The sequence below is a fragment of the Diceros bicornis genome, chromosome 22 (genome assembly GCF_020826845.1).
Source record: "Diceros bicornis minor isolate mBicDic1 chromosome 22, mDicBic1.mat.cur, whole genome shotgun sequence".
In the NCBI taxonomy this organism is placed as follows: domain Eukaryota; kingdom Metazoa; phylum Chordata; class Mammalia; order Perissodactyla; family Rhinocerotidae; genus Diceros; species Diceros bicornis.
This window is the reverse complement of record NC_080761.1, coordinates 10250728-10258091: the sequence shown is the minus strand read 5'-3', so window position 1 is coordinate 10258091 and position 7364 is coordinate 10250728. Positions and strand designations below refer to the sequence as shown.

General features: G+C 48.5%; 1 pseudogene; it reads right to left on the bottom strand.

The window, feature by feature from the left end:
• Positions 1-2509: 2509 nt before the first annotated feature.
• LOC131419859 (spermatogenesis-associated protein 31D1-like) lies at positions 2510-6081 on the bottom strand (annotated as a pseudogene).
• Between the last annotated feature and the right edge of the window lie 1283 nt (positions 6082-7364).

Sequence of the window (7364 nt, the reverse complement as noted above, 5' to 3'; positions counted from 1 at the left end):
CTGCCATGGTGGAGAGGCCCACATGACAAGGAACTGAGGTGGCCTCCAGCCAACTCCAGCCCACAGCCAGCCAGGAATTGAGGATCTCAGTCCAACAGACCTTGAGGAACTGCATCCTCTCAACAACTATATAAGTGAGCACAGAAGTGGGTCCTGCCCAGTCGAGCCTTCAGATGAGACCCCAGCCCCAGCTGACACCTGAATTGCAGCCTTGTGAGAGACCCTGGAGCAGAGAACCCAGGTAGGCCTTGCCTGGATTCCTGACCCACAAAAACTGTGAGTTAATAAATATGTGTTTTTTTAAGCTATGAAATTTTGGGGTATCCATTACACAGCAGTAGATAACTAACACACCCCTAAATTACTGTAACCTTGGTGTGAGATGTGGCGTGGTTGGGAAGGCAGGCACCAAATAGGAGGACACCCTCCCTGACAACGTTCCTGGAGATACTGTCTTCACGCTCAAAGACTATCCCATGTCCTCTTATGCTGCAGTGGTATCATTCTGCTCTACCAAGCCCTGATCAGTCTCCAGGAGGTGAGGTCTAGGTAGTGTTGGGTGGAGTGGGTGGCCAGGATAGAGTCACAAGGAGTGATGATGAGGTCATTCTTCCCCTCCTCACTTTTTTCTTCCTTTCCCACTCACTCCACCGTTACATTTTCTTTGCTGTCTGTCTCCTTTTCCCCCAAATTCTGGGTGGCTGCCCAATGCCCATTCCTACAAATGATGGCCAGGTGATCTGTTGGTCTTGCAATAGTGCTATCAAGCTAGGCATCCTGAGGTTTCCCTGAGGAGTGGCTCTTCCCATTCATCAGGGTGCCCTCACAAGCAGGGAGACCTCATTGTCGAGCTCAAAATATGCCTTCCAGACAGATTAACTCCCCACATATAACAGATTCTTCAGCTGGACCCAGCCAGTTCCTAGACCCTGCCATGGCCACTCCAGTGTCCACAATCACAAAACCCATCCATACACACACACCCCCCACTAACCACCCACCTGTGAGATACTGTGGAATCAGCAACTTTTTCTAAATGAAAGTAAGCCACTGTTTTTAGGGAAGCTCTGGGCCCTTTCAGAGCTTCAAGTTCTGTCCTCCCTACTGCTCCAGGAATGGTAGAGGAAGGGGGAGGGTGAACTGCTACCCGTTTTCATTAGGGTCAAGTGGAGGGCGGGGACATGGCTGATCACCCCAGCCTTCATGAGGGAGAGAAGGGCTCTTAGGAGCAGGTGACATTTATTCCTCACCAAGAGATCCATGAGGAAGATTTCTCCCTACCCCCCACCTCAGGGCCTAAACACCCCCATGCTTCCAATTCTAAATTCTGAGGCAACAAGGGGGAATTCTGGCTGTATTATTCCAAAGGAACTCATCCCACCCTGCAGCTGTGTATAGTTCGGGACAGTGAGGGAGCAGATGAAAAGATAGGTTGAGCCAAGTTCTGGACTTGAAGGGTTTTTCTGTCTTTGAAAAGGCCTGGAAGTTTTTAGTAAACTTTTTATGAAAAAATAAAGTGTTTTAAATAGAGGACATCTAAACAGAGTCAAATAAAGTACCCAGGATAAAACTGAGAAGGCCACTGTCAGGCCCCCTACAAGGGGCTGGTCATCTTGTAGAAACCAAAAGAGAAAATCAGTCAGAGCTGATATCCCTCCTTCCTTTCCCTGAGCACAAGCCCCGGGATACCCCAAACAGACGCCTCCAGTGCACTATGCAGAGAACACCACTCTGTGTTAGCAGAAACATTTACTGAGGAGGATCAGTATCCTCTGTTGTGCTAAAGAAAGGTCCTCCATCGGAAGATGTTTTATCACGAGAACTGTGAGCCTTTCTCAACAAGGACTAAATAATTTCTTTGGGGACATTTTTCTCTGGGATTCTTGGAGAAGCGTTTTCTGTTTGAATAGAAGAGTCAAATCTCTGAACACAGTGCCTTCATCACAGGTGTGGGTGGCCAGAGGGACCTGGCATACCTAATGCATGCAGGTGGGGCTTGGATGGGGCTCAGGCTTCCTGGAGGGCTGGGAAGCCGGTTGACTCTGGCATAAATGCTGGTCCTTGAAGGCCACAACTCTCTGGAGATGTCTGATCCTGTCTCAGTTCTAACACTTGTAAGACAACTCTGGTGAGCAGAGACAGCATCTTGGCTGCGGGACTTGGTACTTGCCCATTCCCCTTGCTGTGGGTCGGAGAGAGCCCCATAGTTGGAGGGATGCCCCTTGTCAGCCTCTACCTGGGCCTGCAGTTCCTGCTTCTGCTGACTTAACTCCAAGGCCTCAGGTTCATGCCTACATGCCAGTTTCTCCTCTAGGATCTTCCCAGTGGCTGTCGTGAGCTCATGAGCTTCAGAAGGCCCACAACTCAGAAGGAGAGCTGCACTTGCAGCGGGGTCTTGGTGCTGCTCAAAGGTTGACATAAACTTGGGTTTTGCTAGGGACTTTACTGCCCTGTGATTTTTCTCTTGGAATTGATCCACTGAAAAAAATTGCCTCATCTTTTTTCTGAATTAACTTTCAGGAGGAAACTGTTCATTCTGTGACAGAGACAGGGAAGTGCCCTCTAATTCTCTGTCCTCAGTAGAGTGGCTCTTCTTTCTGGCTTTAGGTGTCCCAGCTCCTGAATCCTCACTTCCACATTCTCCTGTTTTGGAGCCCAGAGGCCTCACTCTCTTTGCAGCTGGTGGGAAATTCTTATCCTTGCATTTCCATGAGACTCGTTCAGAGACCCAGGGCTCGTGCTCCTGCTCCGTGCTGATCCGGGTGTCCTCCAAGTGGACATGCAGCACCTGGGAAGCTCCTTGTCCCCACTGGAGATGCTCTGGGACTGAGGGAGGACTTGGAAGGCAAGCTCTCTGAAATAAGGGACGTGTCTTGAGCCTGGCTATGCTCCCCACTCTCCAGTTGAAACTTTAACTCACTAAGGGGCTGTTTTTTAAGGTCTGATAGTTTAGAATCTCGGAGAACTGGTATTTTTGGTGAGGGACATTCAGTGGTCAGAGTAGTTTCTACTTTACTCATATTGACATTTACCATTTGGGAGCTTCCCAACTTGCTGGTTGTCAAGATGTCACAGGATTGTGATTTAAGAGCACACAGCTCCTCAGCCTTGTTAAATATCTCCCTGCACCCGTTGGACACGAAAAAACATTCTAACTTTTTCTCCACCATCCTTTGGCCCTGAATCATTTCTGCTCATCACTGGAACTCACATTCACATCCCTTGGCTCATGTCCAGCCCCAGCTTGCCTTGTGGGCACCTCTGGGATGCCTCTCTTGTCTAGTAGTCTCACTCTGACTCAGTTTGTCTATGATGCTGTGTGGGAGGGGCTCTAAAGTCTGTCTGCCACGCTCAGTTGTCTGGACGTCCTCGGCAAGCTCATAGTAGATATCAGAGTGGGATGGTTTCAGGGCCCTTGTCCTTCGTTGCCCACGGATAAGGTAGCAGAGAGAGGATGATCCAGGATGGGGACTGAATTTGTTGTTCTCACCTTGTTTCCCTGAAAACTTTTAGAGCTTCCCTCAAGGGGCTTGGAAACCTCAGCTTTGGAATCCACTCCAGAAATAATGAGTGGCTGAGGAGAGAAAGTCAAATTGGGGAAGAGACTATGTTTTGGCTTCTCTCAACATACGGAATTTTATGGATTCAAGAACCTTGAGGGGTAGGCCCCACCTCTGACTCACATGAAACCTTGTAATATAGGCTTCTAGTCGGGTGTTGGGATCAAGAAAAGAAAGCTGTAGAGTGCTCATCTGGCAGTACACCCTTCCTACCATTGTGTTTTTCGAATTTGTGTTCTCCGTGTTGGTCTGGGAACTCCCAGAAGGAGGGGATGGGTTGTCCTTGGCCGGCCGTGAACAACACACTCCTTGAGCGATCCTCCCCACGGTGATCTGCCAAAAATTCTTGCTCAAATGTAGTCTAAGAATGGTTCTCATTTCGCTTTCATTTTCGTTCTGGTCTATGTCTTTTCTTGAGACATTTAAGAATTCATTCCCTGAGTGATTCCTTGAGTGACACACACAGATACTTTTTGTCTCCAAGGCAGCCCTCAGACCCTTCACTAGGTAGCATTCTGAGACCCTTTGAGGGCTATCTTCTGGGCTGTTCTCTAGGCTATACCCAAGATTCCTCCTCTTGTCCTTCCTTAGGTGAAACTTTGTTGGGGTCCTCTCATGGAAGCTTCCTGGGAGACTCAATTCAGTCTCCGCTAGATCCTCACTACTCTGGCCCTGAAGCTCAGAGGCTTTGAGGCATGTCTGCCTTTCTGCTGAGATGTTTCTGTGAATTTACACTGAGGTTCCATCAGTGCTAGAGACTCTAGATTCCTACAGATGTGGAGGCAGCAGTGTGGGATTAGTGTGGGATTAGCCTCCTTCGAGCGTGGAGCTCCAGTTTCTCCTGGGGTTCACTGGCTATATGAAAATGTCCAGGAAGGATGGAGACCGGTACATAGGCGTGGGATGACTGGCTGACCCACGGAAGACTGGGAGCTTGAGGACAAATGGCTTCTTAAGATTTTTGGAACACAGGGACTAAACCCCACAAACTTTCCTGTTGCTTCTGCAACACGTGCCATTCCAGGTGTTGATTTTCAGTCAAGATATGAGAGTCTAACTCATTCTGGGATCTATGGAAAGACACTTCACGGTCCTTAATCTGGGATGGAGAAGAACATGGTAGGATCAGGAGTGGGGATTGAAGGTGGGCCTGGGGCTGGACCTGAGTGAAAGGTCAGGGCTGGGATTGGGGCTTGGTTTGAGGCAAGGGTTGAGGATGTACATTGGGGAGGGGAAGAGGGTGAGAGTGAGGAAGTTGTAGAGATTCTTGATCCCACATTTTGGCTGCAGAAGCATTACAGGCTCCATTGAATAAGACAAAGGAAGACTCTAGTGGGGAACTACTGCTAGAGACCAGGAGAGTGGCCACTGGGGACTCACAGTGCAGAGAGGGAAGACTCCAGAAGAGCTTGACATACAGCAGCTGCTGACAAATGCGCAGCTGCTCTGGTTTGCCTTTGATGTTCCAGCCAGTTTTGGGGGCTGTGGTGTCCTGTATATCAAGTGGCTGCAATGAATTCCCTGAAGATGTCTCTTGGCTTTCTGACCACATTTGTTTTGAAAATAGTCCCTCCTCCTTTTCTTTCTTCTCTAAAATCTGGAAAGCCACCCCCTTTTTTATTTGTCTCGCCAAGAGTACTTGGATGTTAAGGCCAAAGAAAGAATGGCTACTGGCCACACTGTGCATGGTAGCAGAGTCTTCCCAGAGACAGGTCTCTGGTAGATGGAGGGAAACGTGCTCTCACTGAATATCAGAGTGTGATAATGTGGGGAAGAACATGTTCTTGGCATGAGCCTGACAAGAGAATTCTGAAGTTGATAGGCTTGAATGGTCAGTGTCTCTGATTGTTGGGACACCAGTGGACAACCCACCAGGGCTATCTGGAGATGAGCTCTCCAGAACAGGCTTCAATAAGAAGGAAATCGATTTAGATTCAGTCACAGTTAACGGGCAGTGTGGCAGTGGTGAAACAGACAGGTTGATGGTGTGTGATGACAAGCCAGTGAATCAGTTGGACTCATTGTCTGGGACAAATCTGGTAAGTGGTTGATATCTTGGGAAAGGGTGGGGTGAAGAGAGAAGATGATATGCAGAGACAGAGTGGCCTCTGGTTGGAGAACAGGGTCTGCTGAGTGTCATGTGGTGGGAAGGGAAAGAGGTAAGGGGTTGGGGTGGGGAATGGTCCCCTGGGAATTTGGAATACGAGTGAGGAAAAGGCTCTGGTGGCATAGAGTGACCCAGTTGTGAGGGTGAAAGAAAGTCAGCTAAGGGGGTCATTGGATTATGTGAGAGAATGAAGGGGGGTGTTGGTGAGGAAGGCTCAGGCAGAGGGGCTGGTATTAGGTCTCCTAGAGGGTCTGCTGAGAAGGCACAGGACAGAGTGAATGATGACTCAGTCACAGAAGCTGTGAAAGCCAAAGGGGCCACAGAGGGAGTAGCATCACCCAGGGCCTCTGGGAACTGCAGCTAATAGACCTCAGCAGTTGTGTTATTACACACCTCGCAGAAGGGGTCTGGACATAACAGTTAAGAAAGCAGATGATATCCTGATGCCGGCCCAGGAGCTATGAGAGACAGGAGGTACAAAGCTGCAGCCAGAACCAGAACAAACATATGGGACCCTGGCAGGTCTGGCAGAGGTAGGGGTGCCCAATGCATACTGTGCTTTCACATTCCCCCACTTCCTTGAGATCACAATACACCTTGTTTGCCTCTCTCCAAGGCTTCATATTTTGACTCTGAGAGTTTTCCCTCCCACGTCCATCTCAGGCTTCACTGAGGCCCTAGAAATTCATAGACTCTACTAAAAGAGGGATACAGGAAAGAAGGGTAATGTTTAGTCGCCTTTGCAGAAGAGAAAGCACCTTCCTTGCCTCCTCTGCTTCGCTCTGACAAGCTGCCCAACCTGGGAAACCAGGAGAGTGATGAAGATAGAAGCAAGAGATCTTTTGGGAGGCTGAGTAGAATGTCCTTTTTGGTATGCTCGGTAGATTAGACTTGGAGAGCCCCAAGAATTAGGATTCAGGATCACGTGGTTAATGATAATAATAACAAAGCTCACATAATGTATGTTGTTTTATCATTCACAATGGACTTTCCCGTGAGGAACATAGGTCAGTGGTTACCTCAAAGAGGAGTCTGATCATCCAGGAAGTCAAAGTACTTTCACAAGGTCAGGAGACAGAAGTTCTGACTGTTGACGTCTCACATGACCACCTGTTGGGTGACACCCATTGCCCAGGTCCATCACTGCTTCATGGCCAGGGGCTGGCAGAGCAGGAATCTGAGAAGTGTCTTGGGTTCTGACTGCCTCTTCATGAGCCTCTCCTCTGAGGGCTCTGTTTTCTGAGAGGGACAGTATCTAGCAACTGACATTCTCAGAGATCATGGACCCAGGACCTCAGGGAAAGGACAGGAAGGGTCACCCTTGGAGAGCTCAGGTGGAATAAGCAGAACCCTAACCTCTCATGTTCCACCTTTCCTTCTCCTCTTGACTCTGCCCTGACGCTGAGAACAAAAAGAAAAGAATGAGGGGCTGGGGCTCATTTCTCTCCCTCCTCTCTCTAGGAAACTCAGATATCCATTATCCAAGAATAATATGACTGTCTATTTTAATTAATAGAATTGTGTGTTCCTTCCTTTAATTAATTTTTAAAGGTGATAAAATATTTTCAATTTTTCCTTCTTAGAAAAACTCAAAGAAGGATTTTTGTCTATGAGGTTCACACTTGATATTCTCAGAAGTTCTCCGCTCAAGGAGGACATAGAATCAGACCAACAGTCATGTCTGTGCTCCCTCAGAT